This window comes from Phymastichus coffea, unplaced genomic scaffold, assembly GCF_024137745.1.
Source record: "Phymastichus coffea isolate CEN01 unplaced genomic scaffold, Cenicafe_Pcof_1.1 PCOF00004, whole genome shotgun sequence".
Taxonomy (NCBI): domain Eukaryota; kingdom Metazoa; phylum Arthropoda; class Insecta; order Hymenoptera; family Eulophidae; genus Phymastichus; species Phymastichus coffea.
Genome location: NW_026706815.1, coordinates 5,668,778 through 5,686,379, shown reverse-complemented (window position 1 = coordinate 5,686,379; position 17,602 = coordinate 5,668,778). Strand labels below are relative to the sequence as shown.

General features: G+C 36.9%; 1 long non-coding RNA gene across 1 annotated transcript in view; it reads right to left on the bottom strand.

Moving 5' to 3' along the window:
- The window catches only part of LOC131666856 (uncharacterized), a 223,722-nt gene that overhangs the window by 122,053 nt on the left and 84,067 nt on the right, over window positions 1-17,602 (bottom strand). The window contains exon 2 of the long non-coding RNA XR_009302138.1: window positions 16,842-17,030. This is a non-coding gene — a long non-coding RNA (uncharacterized LOC131666856). The remainder of the gene's footprint in view (window positions 1-16,841; window positions 17,031-17,602) is intronic.

Sequence of the window (17,602 nt, the reverse complement as noted above, 5' to 3'; positions counted from 1 at the left end):
TTGTTTATTATAGATGTTTACAAATTATTTTCAAGTTTTTTAGTCGCTTAAAACTTTTTTATTATATAAAATTTTTTTTCCGATATTTCCGTCTGCCATATTGGTTCCGCCATTTTAAATTTTCAAAATCTGATAACAGATTTGTAATCAGCGACCTCGAAAACCTCTATATACAAACTTTCTACGAAATATTATGTATTGAATTACATATTTATAGTTATTTTGTGTTAGGGGTGGTTTACCCCCTTAGGGTAATATTTATTAAAACAACGAAAGACGTCAACTAAATTTTGTTATTATGGACGTTTTCACATTTTTTTCAATTTTTTTAGTCGGTTTAAACTTTTTTATTATAAAATTTTGCCAAAAATTATATGTTTTCAACCTCTAAAAAATAGGGGATGCTACCCTTACTCTTCAAATTACCATGAAATACTTGCTCCTGTTGTAAGAAATAACCTCCAATTTGTTTCACTGAAAAATATTAATTTTAAGCCGAGATATTAAAAAAAACGCTTTTTGGGGGTTAACTTTAGGGGAGGTTTTTACCCCTTAAAAGTGAAAATTACCCGATAAAAAAAATACGTGTCTCTTATTTTTTTATGTTCTACAATATGTATAAAAATCGGTGAGTTCGGGTTGGGTACCTTTCCTTGTTAGTTCGAAATCAACTTACAGAGTTCAGCTAGAGCTCATTTTAAAGGTATTTCCAAATTCTTTCAAAACATGAAAGTCACAATTATTTTAAATAATTTGTCCTTAATCTTATCTTAAAAAATAAAATTTTTTTTTAGAAATTTGTGCTCATCTCTGTATTCAAATTCAGCGATTTTAAAAGCATTTTCTTCAAAACAACGTTAAATTTCGATTCTCCATGTCTTTGAACATTTGAATGATGCAAAAATGTTTATTTGAAAGGAAATGCTTCATTTTATAAAGAAAATACACAGCAATTTTTAAAGAATTTTATATCTGGGCTGGGTAATTTAGCTTAAATCTAGTTAGAGTTGCCGGGCCGTAGGATGGTATAGGGGCCCAGAAGGACTAGCCTACAATCCTGGTTCTCCTATCAACATGTGTATAATCTCACTATGTCGCAGTGCCAGATGTGGGTGCCTGAGATAGGGTCCTAGTTCACAGGAGGGTCTATCGAGGCTACTGCTGACCTAGGCTGGATACTGCCGAGTAAGACAGAAAGCGCTCCTTTTCCTGGATTGCTGGGGGGGGGGGGATAAAACATAACAGCTATCGGCGCAATCTGTGTTCTAGATTCCCTAGTCAAAAATAAAAAATCATATCAGCTTGAAGACAAGAAGCAATCGAGTCCATCAACAAATGGAGCATCAAACGGAACGTCTGGTAAACTTATGAAAGCAATCAAGGAAATGATTGATGAAAGCGGGATCGACGTGGCAATGAATACCATATATTCATTGTTGTCGAAGCATAAAGCATCTATAAAGCGGTTAAAAAATGGAAGAGTAAAAGAAGGAGTAGAGAAACATTAGCTCAGTTATCACGAGTAATATAGCGATCATTAGAGAGCGTGCGTAGTATATACGATCCGAATTTGAGGGAATTAAAGAGTCTCTGCGGAGAAAGTCACCAAGGAGACAATTACTTCTAGACAGAAACGTCCGCGAGATCAATTCAGCAATAGTCCCCAAAAGAACAATGGTTACATCGAGATAGGTATCCTGGCCGATAGATGGAATAGGATAATCTTGAGAAAACGTAAAGGCAAATCGGTAAACTTTATAGAGACGACTCGAAAACGAAAACGAGACAGTGATAAATACAGACGCAAGGACAAGACAACACACCGAGGACACTGATGACCAGGATAGCTAGTTTGATAGCGACAAACGTCAGACCTGAAAAGAAAAAGAAGGCAAAAATGAAAAATAGGAAAATAATAGACGACAGGAGCGCGATACTCATCAATCGCACAGAAAAGTCCTAAGCAGATACCCTTCGCGAAATAAAGAAAAATGTCAACTTTGGAGCGACAAACATAAAGATAGAAGACCATCATAAGACGAAGAAGGAGGCCGTTATTGCGTTTATAGAGAATCCTGCCCACAGGCAGACTTTTCTAGCAACAGTAAGTCAGAGTTTGGGGTTGGAGACAAAAGTCAGGGATATAATGAACGGTATCCACCTGGAAATCCTTAATCTGGATTGCAGTTCGCAGGTTAAGGAAGTTGCGGACGCGCTGAAAAGTATCCCCGTATGCACATTTTCAGGTCAAACAGTAGAAAATAATACAACGTGATATGCGAAGTGGGTGGGAGCGCGAGTAGAGCGCTGTTAGAGAAAGGACTCCGAAAAATTGGATGGGCGAACTACCACGTTAGAGAAAAGATCGGTTTCCCGCTGTTTCCGTTGCCTTGATTGTGGCCATATGAGACAAGAGTGTAAGGGAATAGATCAAATGAGATCTACTGGAAATGTGGTTCGGGGGTCACACCAAGAAGAACTGTACGATTAAAACCACGGACATAAATATTTCTTCTACTCCTATGCAAAGCATGAGAAAACCAAACATTTGCAGGACCCCGACAAATGATTGGTTTTTAAAACTGCATTGGAAGAATACCGGAAGTTGGTTAGCACACGGAGGTAGTACTGTAGGAAAATCTACGTAACTTCGAAGTAGCGCAATTGCTTCTACCACAGATAGGAACATAAGGCAACGCGCATATTATGATCATCAGCGAACAATGTAAAGATTGAACGTCGATACCAAAATGACTCGCGAATACGTCGGATATATCAGCTATGTGGGTCAAAGGATTCGCATAATCAAAGATACGTGGTTTAGTATCAGAAGGTGATTTCGTATGAGTCAAAGTAGGTATGACTACTTCCATCAGCGTTTACTTCACGTCCAACTATACAATTAAAAATTTGGATGACAAGCTAGAATCTTTAGAAGACGCACTGACAAGGGAACCACCCCAACCCGACCTCACCGATTTGAATGATTTTGGGATATGTTGTAGTACTTGAATAAAAATTAGATACGTGCTATTTTTATCGGCCCATAAGGGCTTTTAAGGGGTGAAATCCACTTTGAAAATCAACTCCTAAAATCAGTTTTTTAATATTTCTCAGCATCAAATTAATATTTTTCAGTAAACTCAATGTTAACAAATTTCTTATAAAAAGGCGCTTTTAAGGGCATAACATTTATACCGAAGGATTGCAACCCCCTTTTTAATAGGGATAAATACACTATTTTTTGTACTGTTTTACGACATGTAATGTAGTAAATCAGCTCGAGTGATTTAAAAATCGCACTGATAATGAGAAAATATCAAAATTAAATTGACGTGTTTCCGGATTTAAAAAAAAAATATGTTTAAAGGGTGTTTCACCACCTAGAAACCACCCCCGTCAAACTATCAGCAGGTTAATCCACTTAACCCTGGGATAAGCAAGTTTAGTCGTTTGTTAATTCTTGAAATAATTTAATCCTATGCATGAGCGAGCTACCTCAACTAACCAACCTACCTCTAACCCACCAAACCCCCATAAACCACCCTTACCGAACCACATGCAGGCTAACCCACCTAATCCTGTGAAAAGCAACTTTAGTCGTTTGTTATTTCTTGAAATAATTAAATTTTACACCATAAGCGAGTTATCCCAGCTGTATAACATACCTCTTATCCACCTACCCCTAACCTATCTAATTACCACCCTTATAAACCATACTTACTGAAACACAAGCAGGTTAAACCTCCTAACGCTGGAAAACACGAGTTAAGTCGTTTGTTATTTCCTGAAATAATTTAATCCTACGTCAGAGCGAGCTACCTCAACTAACCAACCTGCCTCTAACCCACCAAACCCCCATAAACCACCCTTACCCAACCAAATGTAGGCTAATAGACATAACTTTGGGAGATTTGAGTTTATCAGTTGCTTTTTCTTAAAATAATTGATTTCTACACATTTTTTTTTGATAAAATATATCTGTAGCTCAAACATAATTTATGACAAATAAAAATATACGTTTATATCTCGATCATGCACTATCGTACCAGCTGCAATAGCGGCTTTTAAATTATCAAACGTGTATTGGCAAATTTGGGCAATTTTTTCTCGGTAAGTTTCCATTTTTATTAATTGTTTTCGCCCAACGTTTAGTTGACTTATAGATGAAACTTTTTTGAATCTATGTTGTTCAGTATCCAGTTTTAAGTTTTTGTTTTTTCCGCTCCTCCAAAATTCTACGGCTCTTTGTTTATAATCAAATGTGATTTCTTCATCATCATTTGCGCACTGATTTGTTGGTGCAAAATCAGGATCAGGAAAGTGATGTTGAACTTCATCTTCGATTATTTTAGCATCAGTATCTTAATAATCTTCATGAAAATTTAACGTCTCTTCAACAATCATATCAATATCATTAAACTCATACACGGCATCTATTAATATTTCTTTCAACTATTGACAATTTAATTTCTTTGAAATTAATCTCGCTATCTGGTATTTGTAAACTTTGAAAATATGCTAATAATAAATTGACTACCTTCAAAGGATTGATCTTCATGTTTGAATCTAAAACAAAATCAAGATATAAATACTCTTTTTTGCAGTTGAATAATTTTACAAAAGACAAAAGAAAACCTAGTCTTTAGATAGAATTCGATCATACGTTTTTAACAGTTATATTTCACATGTTTACAAATCAAAATATTTATACCTGCTGAACATGCTACAATTACAAGTCCTGAGAGGTCTATTTCTTAGTTACAGAAACTGCAATCTGCTGAGATTAAGCAACTAGATGAAGTTGTTAGCAGTGGAGATGAACATTCATCTTATGAGGAAAAACCACAGTTATTTGATCATGAATCTTTGGACGATTTAATTCGTGATTTAAATCTTCCAAAAGATTCTGCAGAATTAACTTCTAGACTCATAAAGAGAAAACTATTATTATCTGATACGAAAATTTCTTAGGGAATAATAGAGATCCAGATTACAAAATTATTGTGTCGATAATACTGAAGAATTTAAAAAATTTGAAATGTGAGATGAGCTTGAAGTTGCACTTCCTTTTTTCGCACTAGGACTTCTTTTCTGAGAATGTTGGAGACTTTAGTGAAGAAATGGGTGAGCGTTTTCACCAAGACTTTAATAAAAAAGTACGACACTGCAACGGGAGATGGGATTAGGCAATGATGGTGGATTACTGTTGGTCCTTGCATAGGTATAGCTTTGCAAGGAATCATCATCACCAATCTCTAAAAAAATCATTTAAAGAAAAACGAAAATGTTTCCACAAAAAAATCAAGTAAACTGAATCAATTGGCTCTGTAGTTTTAAGCTATTACGGTCTCTGTTCAAAGCCTCGAAGGATAAGGTATTCCTGAGTGGAGGATTGGGTTGTAGCGTAAGGATTTTGGAATAGGATGGTCTGGGGTAATCGTTAAGCAGACTTCTAGACTCGTGGGTTAAAGAACTTGAGAGGTAGCATCTCAGATTTATTGCGTCAGGAAAAAAGGTTCGTGGGTTGGGAAACTTAAGGTGTAACGTCTCGGGGTCATTACACTTTATTTGAATAAAATTATATATGATAAGAGACATAACTATTTACGTAAAAGACAAAAACTTTTTTTCTTGTTATGTACTATATTTTCGTGTTCGAGAAATTTGTATGGAAATATAGAAATAAGTTTATTTATAAATCCAGCACTATAAAAAAACTTTAACTTTTTAAATACTTGACTTTTCTTCAACTACTATGAATAATGAAATATGTATGTCTTATTATCGTAAGGGGCGTAGATTTGATATAACTTATCTTCTTCGAGCCATTGATAAGACAAACTTGTAAATAAGATAAAGTGTACAGCAAAGTAAAGTACCAACAAAAAGTAAACTAAACCACAAGTGAAAATTGAAAAAAGTAAACAGTTTATAAGTATAGGAATTGAGACTATAATAACGATTTATAACTATTAATATAATCAATTATTTGTTATAATTTCTTTTCTCATTGACAAATTGTAAATGATTAAAAAAGAAATAATAACTATATTAAACTTTCACTTTTGAAATTAATAATTTTTAACTGTTATTACTTGTTATTTTTCTTTATTACGAATTAACTTTATGTTTAAAAAATAATAACTATTATTCGTTCTCGCAATTCCTGCACTTCTTTCCTCAATGCAGCATTTTTGCGTTTCGCTAACTTCAATTTTCGGCTATTCGTCATTATAAAGATTCGAATACGCACGCGACAAATCAAGGATCTTTCGCTCGAAAGCTGTTAACAAACTTCTAAAGAGTCCCTGTTCGGGCGCCAAATGTAACGTTTGAGTGTATCTCGCGTTATTAAAATACTAGTTCGGACTCTTTACGTTAAATTCGCAATAACGTCTCCGAGAAAAGCAAGAAGTTGACACGCGCGCAATCTAAATAATCAAAAGAAAATCTTTCGATTGGCAAACCACGAGGCTTGCCAACTCGATGAGCTGCTTCGAAGTGCAATTGATAGCAATCGCATCTATCGGGGAGAGGCCCGACAGCGCCGCGATTACTACTTAATTTGACTTCTCAACAATAGATATGTTTCAGGAGGGAAGATCTCTAAGGCTGCTTTTTTCTCATGAGAGAAATAGTCTCATGAGTTGAGCTCTTAGAGATCAGTAGGAAAGGAGTTCAACAGGCTAACCACTGAAAAGAAATTCGTCTCAGGAAATAGCTGAGGCTTTATTTCTACACAGTGCTCGCGCTGCTAAGCAAGGTAGGAAAGTGAGTCCTTTTGCCGCAGCGACGAGCGAATTTATACATGCGAAATGGGCTCCTTTCTCCGCTTGGTAGCCCCTACAACGTTATTTTTGTCTTTGACGCAAATTTTGTACACGTTTTATCGCAAAATGGCTCGATCGAAATTACAATTATGCGATTTAAAAAATTAAACTGGAAAGGATGAATTTTTTAACATAAATTACATCTCTAGGAAAAATCGCCTCTTAAAGTTATAAGCTATACAATTTAATAATCAAATTACGCCATTTTTACAATAAAATTATGGAAAATTTTTACATGGAAAAATCGCTTGTGGTTAGAAGATTCTTATCCATATAAAAGATGATTAATGTTGCTCTCTAATTTTGAATAATAATTAAAAAACAGATTTGCAATTTTCTTTTTTAGCGGTTTAAAAATCAGCAAATTAGTAACAATCATAATCATCAATTTTACAGATACTTATGATCGATTTGCCATCTAACCGTGTTATTTTAATTGTTTAAAAAAATTATAAATTGTTTATTTATTGATAACTTAATGAGTAATTAGTTATCAAAGTGTCAAATTCTTGCTTTTCTGTTTCAATACGTCGAGATTGTAATCGTATGCTCGAAATAACAATATCATTGTTTATTGCAAAATAACTAACAATGTTAACTTGTAGATTAGATTTGACTAACAAATATCGATTTGAGAGTTATATCAACATGAAATTCAGAATCAGCGCACCAAATTTAACTAAGAAATACTTTTGTTCGTTTAAAAAACTTTATAATTAACGATTTTCTGTTGTAAACAATAAATTTTCCCACGGTCGTGACGTCACGCTCCTTACGAGGTGTGATCAAAAAGTAAGGTGAATTTTGAAATTTAGCGGGCTACGTCCGTTCGATCTTCGACTTTTTTATTTGGTTATGTCGGTACACTCGTCTAGAACATACGTTCCAAATTTCAGCTTTGTAGTATGTTTGGTTTGTTTGTGAGAGGCATCAAGGTTAGAAGTGTTTTGCGTGCTCCACGATTTGCTGCTGTCTAAAAACATGGATCAAAGAGTTTGCATTAAATTTTGTGTGAAAAATGGAATCAAATGTTCCAAAACACTTGAAATGCTGAAAGTGGCATACGGTGAGTCTACTTTAAGCCAAAAAAATGTTTACAAGTGGTATAAACTCTTCCAAGAAGGCCGAGAAGACACCGACGACGAACCTCGTTCTGGACGCCCCAGCACATCAACAACTGATGAGAATGTTGAAGAAGTGAAGAAAATGGTGTTGGGAAATCGTCGAATTACCATTAGATAAATTGCTGATGATATTGGCATCTCATTTGGTTCGTGCCAATCAATTTTGACGAGTGTTTTAGACATGAGACGTGTGTCAGCGAAGTTTGTTCCGAAATTGCTCAATTTCGACCAAAAGAAACGTCGCATGAGCATCGCCCAAGAGCTACTGAATGACGTCAACGATGATCCAGATTTACTCAACAGGGTTATAACAGGTGACGAAACATGGGTTTACGGTTATGACGTCGAGACTAAGACTCAATCGTCCCAGTGGAGGCATTCTGGATCACCAAGACCAAAAAAAGCACGCCAAGTTCGATCAAATGTAAAGGTTTTGCTTACAGTTTTCTTTGACTGCAGGGGCGTGGTGCATCATGAGGTCTTGCCACAGGGTAGAACAGTAAATAAGGAATATTACCTGCAAGTTATGCGCAATTTGCGCGAAGCAATCCGCCAGAAACGTCTGAATTTGTGGAAAAATAAAAATTGGCTTTTGCACCATGATAACGCCCCTGCTCACACATCGTTGCTTGTGCGCGAATTTTTGGCTAAAACCAACACAGTAACGATGCCCCAGGCACTGTATTCCCCAGATCTGGCCCCCTGTGACTTCTTCTTGTTCCCAAAACTGAAGAGGCCCATGAAAGGACGGCGTTTTGCCACGATTGAGGAGATAAAGACGGCATCGAAGGATGAACTAAACAAGATCACAAAAAATGATTTTTTGAAATGCTTTGAGGATTGGAAAAAGCGTTGGCACAAGTGCATTATATCCGAGGGGGATTACTTTGAAGAAGATAAAATAAAAATTGATGAATAAATAAATATTTTTTGAGAAAAATAAAAATTCACCTTACTTTTTGATCACACCTCGTATATGGTAATGTTTTCGCAGAGTTGCCCTAACACATTTGCATATACGTGTGAAAAGCGCCTACGCTCAATTACCGATTTTCTCTAATTGTCTCATGTGTGACGAGTTGCCGTTTTGCAGAGGAAAATAGGAGACAAATCAGACTGGACCGTCACAGGGCTATATCGGGACTGTATGGAGGTTGTCGAAGGAATGCGATATTGTGTTTGCTCAAAAACTGCTGCACAAGATTGGATGAATTCGCTGGCGCATTATCGTGATGGAGAAGCCAGTCACCACTTTCCCAAAAGTGCGGCCGTTTTCTTCATACTGCATCACGCAAACGTTTCAAAATTTGAACGTAATATTCTTTATTGATTGTCTGACCTGTTGGTGCATATTTGTAATGTACAACACCTTCACAATCGAAAAAAATAATCAACATTGACTTAACATTGCTCCGACTTTGACATGCTCTTTTTAGTCTTGGCGGTTCAGAATGCCTCCTTTGTGAAGATTGTTGTTTTGTTTCAGGATCATAACCATAAACCCATGATTCATCACTTGTAATAACTTTTCTAAGCACATTATCATCATTATTGACCATTTCCAGATTGTCCAGAGCGATTTCTAAGCGAATGTTCTTCTGCTCTGCTGTGAGCAATTTTGGGATGAATTTCTCATACACGCGTTTCATTCCTAAATTTTCGTTTAAAATTTCTGAAATGATAGTTTTTGATATCCCAAGGTCTTCTTCTAGTTCTTGCACAGTCATACGGTGATCTTGTTCGATTGCAAGTTGCATCCGCTCAATATTATCTGCGGTTTTTGTCGTCGAAGGTCGGCCGGAACGAGAATCACTATCGACAGAAGTGCGACCATCCTTGAACCGTTTATACCACTCTTTTATTCGTGTTTTGCTCATACACTCGCTTCCGAAGGCCTTTTGCATCATTTCAATAGTTTCCGAATTCGTTTTTCCGAGTTGAAAGCAAAATTTGATGCAAATTCGTTGATCTTGTTTTTCAGTCATTTTTGACAATATCAAAATCCGACGAACGCGAAAAAGGCACTATAAACAAAGACACGCTGCGCATGAAGTATACGTCCGGCAGGTGTCAGTAAGTAACCAATAGATTCGTGAGGCTTTACTGTTGACGTTTCTGTCCGGTAGAGGTCGATCGAACACTATGGCGCGAAGATATAAACGTAGGCTCGATACTTTCCGGACAGACCTCGTAAATGCATAAAGCGCCGCAGAAGACTATACCATGCCCGAGAAAGAGGTAGAAACTACGTAGATCCTTCTTTCGTAGGAATATAAGACGACTAAGTAGACGCTATCGAAAGCAATCAGGAGCAGCAAGAGCCGATGCTAGAAAATGCTACGTGAGAAGGTAGATTGAGATCCATGTGGTTTGAGATACAAATTACTAACGATGAGGCTGAGTGCTTTTGATCTTCTGGAGATTAAGAACCTATATACCATGCGTAAATGGTTTTTTTCTGTCTCATCCGTTAAGATGAAAAACTGTGGATAATGAAGGGTAATGATACCAGAATTCAGCAAAAAGGAGCTTAAGATTGCGACATCCCTATTGAAAACTAGTAAAGCGCCAGGACCTGGTAGTATTCCAGGAAGTAAACATCATATCTAGAGTACCATCATCTCATAGGCTGCTTAGCTTACTAGACACCGCGGGCAGGCTGTACGAGCTTATACTCACTTCGTCTATAGAAGATGATATAAGAAAGATATGATAACAGAAACAGTAGATAGATTAAGGCGGGCATGCTATGGAGCCAGACTGATGGTGCTCATGGCCTAGATACTTAAACGCGTTTAATTCCGTGAGATGAGATTTTGAATATTCTTTGTACCTTCGCTATACCCCTATATTTGATAAGAATAGTTGCCAACTACCTCCAAGATTGGAAAGTAATATCTGATACCGCGGATGGCCAGACAAGCACGAAGATCACTGGAGATCGTTCATTGGTTGCGTACGCCGATAACGTGGTAATCGTGATAGTGGCGGAAACATCGGAACTAGCACAACGACTACTCAATATTGTGATGATGCAAATAAATAAATTGATGAGGAAGCACGGATTGGATCTCGCACTGCACAAGATCGAACTCATATTGCAAACGAGACAGAGAACAGACACTGATCTGATGATGCGAGTAGGAATGGAACAGTCATGGTTAGGGAAGGATTTTGAAATTAAATTTTTACCTTATAGAAATGCTTATGGGCCACGGGTACTTTAGGGTTTAGCATCACCGTATGAGTAGAGTTCGCACCCCGCCATGCACACTATCCGAACATCCGAGGGACAACATGGAACATAGGTTCTTTAAATGCTTCGATGGGAAACGGATAGAAAACAATTGGAATTTGTGTATGACGCGGGTATGATGCGATGGAGCAAGTGAAAGCAAAAAGTACAGATGAATGTGTGATAAATGACTCAAAGAATGTATGTATGACAAAGTACATCCCTAATGGTGAAGTAATGCTATCGCAATTCCACATTGGGGAAGATAAATGGTAAATAATCCTATTTTTTCCAAGCAATTTCTTGCTGAAACAAGATTAGGCGGGATTAGTTGGTAAGTCACGTGAGATGATTTGACAGATATATATAGTTGTCCAATTTGACAATTATTGATGAGTCCAATTCATAGCAGGGTGAGTGCGTCGGCTGCAGTCGTGGTCTCTGGCTAGTGCACTTGAATACTACAGTTCAAAATGGATTACTCGATTTGCTTACCACCAAAAAAAATAATAATAATATTAATAATAATGGACAAATAGAATACGTGTTTAACCACAGGGAAATGGCCCACTTCGTGCTTCTGTATAAGGTACAGTGAAGGAGAACTAGAGTTTTTGCCTTCTTACAGATCACTGAGTCTACTAGATACGGCAAGCAAAGTATTTGAACTTCTAAGAATAAGACTGACGGACGCTATAACAGCCGCCCGAAGCCTTAAGGACAATCGGCATAGTTTCCGCAAAGGTAGGTCACGATAGGAGAAAAAACCAGCGGTCAAGGGTACAAGAAGGAATTACCACGGAGGTAGACCATTAGTAATGTTGGTTTCGTTAGAAATCAGAAATCCCCATAACTCTATTTGGTAAAGGAATATCAAGGAGGCTTTACAAACCTTCCGGGTTCCTTCCTACTTGACAAAAGTGATGAGAAATTGTTTCAGAGACAGACATTTGACGTATGAAACAATAAAAGAACAAGAAATCTGGGAGATAATGGCATCACAGGAATTTAACTGAAATCAGACTTATATAAAGTGGTCTAAGATGACTAGCTGAGCCAGAGGATGCCTCGGAGTGTATCTCTTACCGCCTACATGGACAACGTCCGAAACAGAAAAAACAGACTTTTGATGTCAACGATTTGTTTTATCCTATTATATGAGATGGACACCAGAGCCGACGTACTGAAGTCTTAGAAATACCGGAAATGGTTACTGAACATACAAAGACAGAGGTACTTAATATTATGTAAGCATATCAAATAGTCTCGCAAGAAGCTATGCTGGTTATTGCGGGCCCATAGACCTGCTAGCTAAGCGGTTATATGAGGAAAGCACGGATATGACACGAGATAATGCAACACTCACGGCAAGGGAGGCAATATTGACTAAATGGCAAAAACAATGGACCAGAGGTGATACTCAGAAATGAACGAGACGTTCGATAGATCATCTACGACCCTGGTTAGGGAGGAGATTTAGAGAGGTAAGTTTTTATCTCACCCAGTTCCTTATTGGCTACGAGTGCGCGTGCACACATACACACACACGCGCGCGCGCGTGCACACACTTACACGGACTTAAATTTGCCTCTGCGGTATAAATAAATTCGCTTTATAAACTAATACTACTAGGGAACAAGGAGAAAGGTGATCTATAAACGGTTAAATTTCTAATGAATGCATCAGAAGGAAGCTCTATAAACAAGCATCTCACGGAAAAAAATGGAGAGTAACTTATTGGTTCAACAGATGAACGTCAGGATAGAGAATAAAAATAATCAAGAAAAAGTACGTGCTTCTATTCTGGAGAATACGTTAACACTACTAGGCACTGTGAGGCCGTCAAAAGGATGGGGCACGAACCCGGTGTAACCGACATGGAAGGCTACTCTGTACATTGGTATAACATAAGCTAGAAATCTCACCTCGTGTAATAATACCTACTGGGTCCATGGATCCATGATGTAAGAGCGAAAATGACTAGCAACGTTTATAGCAAAGGTTATATAGGTATAATTGTCGTTGTATTTCGAGACTACTGGACTGACGAGGCGCTCTACTACTGGGGCGATCGAGGACCGATCACTGGTGTCGCCGAATCAAAATACGAGTAAGCTATTTTGACTACCACATGATATACACATTAAATACATTAGTAGAAAATTATGCACGATAAAAATAAAAAGTTACAAGCTTCTTAGTACTACCTACGCAGGACAGTTCCCAACACCCTAATACATCGACGACACATTTAAGTATCAAAATATTAGTCAAACACTTTGATACCTCAGATAATGAACAAATGATCAATAATTTCCAGAACCTCCAGGCGCAGCTTAACGCATTTATGCAGTGCCAAAAAAAATGGAGAAACAAACCAAGATACAGAGTATTGTAATTACAGGTATAACGGCTGTAGTAAAGGAGGCAGTTAAGATTGCATGGAATAAGTGCGATCGTCTAAACTGTCTTCTGGAAAATGCTGTAAAGAAAGGAACACAAGAACAGAAATGAAACTAAGCGTAAATTAATCATAGAAATCAGGGCTGAACTAGTCGACGTCTATCAAAGACAGATTATACAACAAAAAGCCACAGGAAGTAATCTAGATGAGGCTACCGCTTTTAAAAAAGCGTGACACTCTACTTCAAAAAGCATGACTACAGGGCTGTAGAGGAATAGCGTTCAGGAGACAGAGACAAAAGCAGATACAAATGAAACAGACAAATACAAAAACGCCAAACTTCACGGTCGAAGAATTGAAAACTGCCACTACACAGTCTTCAAGATCACAGAAAAAAAAAGATACGTAGGAATGATGGGAGAGGAAGCAGTTCTTCTCAAGTCTATAGACAGAAAAATGCACACTGAGACAGATTAAAACGATGACGAATTCTACAATCTCTAAAGTAAAGGTAAAGCACTTCCGTAAGACGAAAAATGGATTGCTACTGCTACGGCTACGTAGCGACAAAACACCATGACGAGATTTCCGGGACAAGAGCAACTTCAACAAGTTCTGTATTAAAATGCACGGATCAAGGTCATGAATTCCAGTACATATCTGGAGAACTTGGACCTGGGCTGTGTGACCGAAATAAGCGACATAACATACGCGTTCGTGTGAGAAACGGGGAATAAGAAACAGATTTTCATGTGAGAAACGGTGATTATAAGAAACAAGTTTTCGGACCTAATAGACACGAGCAGTAAAAAGCATCCCTCAAACGCTGGTCCGTAGAGAGTGGATGAAAATCCGGTCGATTAGACTGCAAGACCATATGTGATATGTTGCCTATGTGTTGAGGCGATCGCAAAGATGTTAAACACAAGTCAGATTCTGGCGAGTGTAAAGCTTTCAGAAATGCGCTGGAGGAGTGCAAAAAAAAAACACGAAGACGTAACGACAGGTATAATACAAGGAAACCTACACAAATGCGAGGCAACGCAACTGCTGCTATGTGAAATCGGGGTGAAACGGAACGCAGATGTGTTAATTGGCGAATAGTATCGAAATATGACGTCTGCGACATGGTTTTCGCATGTCTCGGATACGTAAGTTATCTGAATTTGGGAGTCAGCACTATGCAGATCTTGGGTTGTAAGGCAGGAGACAACTACGTCTGGGCAAAGGTGAACACTGTCTCGTATGTCAACGACCACGTAACCCAAACTTGTATAGTCACGCAATTTGAGATGAAGTGGAAGGACTCGAGGGGGCGTTAAGAGACCTATCAGGGTACCTCATTATCGTGGGCGATTTTAAGTATGGATATTTTATAATTATTAATGCTCGAATAAACTAATAAGTTTTTAAAGCCAATTAATATATATTGAATTTAAATTGATTTTTTAAATTAAAGACACGTTATATTAAGGTGAACTGAAACAAATCAAATTGATTAAAGATTAGTATAAGACTAAAGATTATTGTTTTGTAATGAAAAAATATTTTTTATATTTTCAAATTCACAGAATTTGCTTTCTTACGTAAAGTAAATATTAAATGAGTACATGTGAAATAAGTAATTTGAGTTAAAGATAATTTCATTGATCGTAGCAAACTTTTTTATCATTGTAAAGTTCGTATAGAACGTAATGTCGATCATGTTGTTAATATATTCATACTTGCATAATAGCTGCTAATGATTTAGAAATAAACTAATTTACTTTAAATTTTTGGTTTCTGACTTATGAAAAGACTTATGAAAATATTATAAATTATGAATGCAGATTTAGTGAAACTAAAATGAAATGTGCTGAATTTTTATCAGAAAGATCAGTTCATAAATGTAATATGCACTTAATAATTATTTTTATCTGTTGACTACATGAAACAGCTATATAGTAAGCTGTTACATAAATATGTATATAATCATAAAAAATCGTACATTAAAGACCACAACTTTGAGTGAACTAGTAACCAATGGATTCATACATAAAATTGGTCTAATTTAATTTATTTAAATTTTAAACGTTATAATCAAATACAAATATTTCTTCTTTGTTATTTATAATATAAGCTATTAAATCGTAGTCGATTTTTGAATTTAGAAACTTTCAATTAAGTTGAAGGTAACAGAATAACTTAAAAACCTTTTTTTATTTGAATAATTGTTTTGCTGTCTATATCTTGTGACAATAAATGTCATATTAGCGCTGATAGCCTAACCTGGTGGCTGCCCGCGGGGGCAGCACCTACCGGTAGACGAAAAATGTAATGGGAATTCGGCACGCGACGAGACAAAACGCGCGCGATTGAAAATGAACCAGTGCAGGATTAACTACCGATACGGAGAGCCGCAAGTGAAGGATCGGCCATCGACATGCCTAGCCAAAAGTGCATAATCAGCTACCGATACACGAGCCAAAAGTCGAGAGTTAGAACCTGATCGCAAAGCTGTGCTGTTTCCCCGAGTTTTACCGGAGTGCCGATTCGATCCGAGTCGGAGCTGAGACGGCGGTGCCTTCGCCTGCCTGGAAAGCGTGTGTGAGAGTGCGCGTGTGAGGTTTCGCCAGCGAGGGCGAAACCGAAAACGCGAGCTTCCGCACATTAAAGACAAACTTTCCCGCAACGAGAGTGCGAATCGTTTCTTTCGTTCTTCGTACGTCTGCAAAATAAAGGTAAGCTGGCCAGCTTAATTTCGCGGTCGTGATATAATTGCTATACGACTAGTCCCTCGATTCGACAAAAAGCGTGCATGTAACATCTCGGCAAACAAAGAGCGGCGAGCGATCCGACACTGCATGTTGTTGTCGTGCGCGCGGCACGTAAACATAAACACGCGGGCCGAATTTAATGTAATATTGAGAGATAATAAAAGTTCTCGTATGTGATGTTAACAGTACTTTCGAAGTGTTCTTCTCGTATTTGTAGTTAGTTGGTTGACTGACACCCGTTCCCTCCTGCTCTCCGAATTTTGTGTCTGATGTAGGTAATTACGCGCGCCCATCAGTACGATCGCACGAATAACCTATTTAAACGGTATAAACCCCGTTACAATCTAAAAGTGAAACATTTTGTTATCTATACTTCATATTTCAATAAATGAATTGGTGTAAAAATATTATTATCAACATAAAATTAAAATCTAGAAAGACATCTATTAGTTATGTAACTGAATATCAAAAGCGAAAACAATTACTCACCAATCTTTACAACGGCAAATGCAAAAATGAGAATATTGAAGCAGATATTCCCTAAAACGATTCTATGGAACTCCAAAAGTATTTTTATATTATTAGCACAATATCCCTGAACAAACTTTCCATTCCATTCTATTTAAATATCCCAATTGTCCTTTTAATTTACAATGAATAGCTAGAAATTTTCTATATCTGTAAAAATAATAAAAGATTAAGTAATAGAGATTTCTTATGATTATATTATAGTTGTAGACTAATGATACATACATTAGCCTCAAAAATAAACTTTTGTGTAAATTACATTTTCATTTGGATGAACTTTTTTTCTTGAGCGTCTTAAAATAGTTGAATGAGTTTTTTAAAAATCGAAATATTAATTTAATCAAAGAATCAGAGAGAAACATAAATTAAAAACATGTGAACACGGAGACATTATAATGCATATGAGTGTGAATAATACAAATAGATTATTGTCTTCAAAATCCATGAAGTCCCAAATCGGCGATTTTTTTCTACTGTTTTCAATTGCTTATTTGAATGTGAGTCGGTCTTCAAAAAAATCAGGGAAAAACATTTCCGACGGAAAATTGTTTGAACTTTGGATTAACATTGTCAGAATTGTGAAAAAAATGCATATTAATACATTTATAATTATTTATTTAACAAATAATGCGAAATTTTGAGTGATAAAAATTTTTAAATCCTTGTTTTCCAGTTGAATCTCAATGTAGATCTTTATGAGTAGCGCATAAAAGGCATCCTCG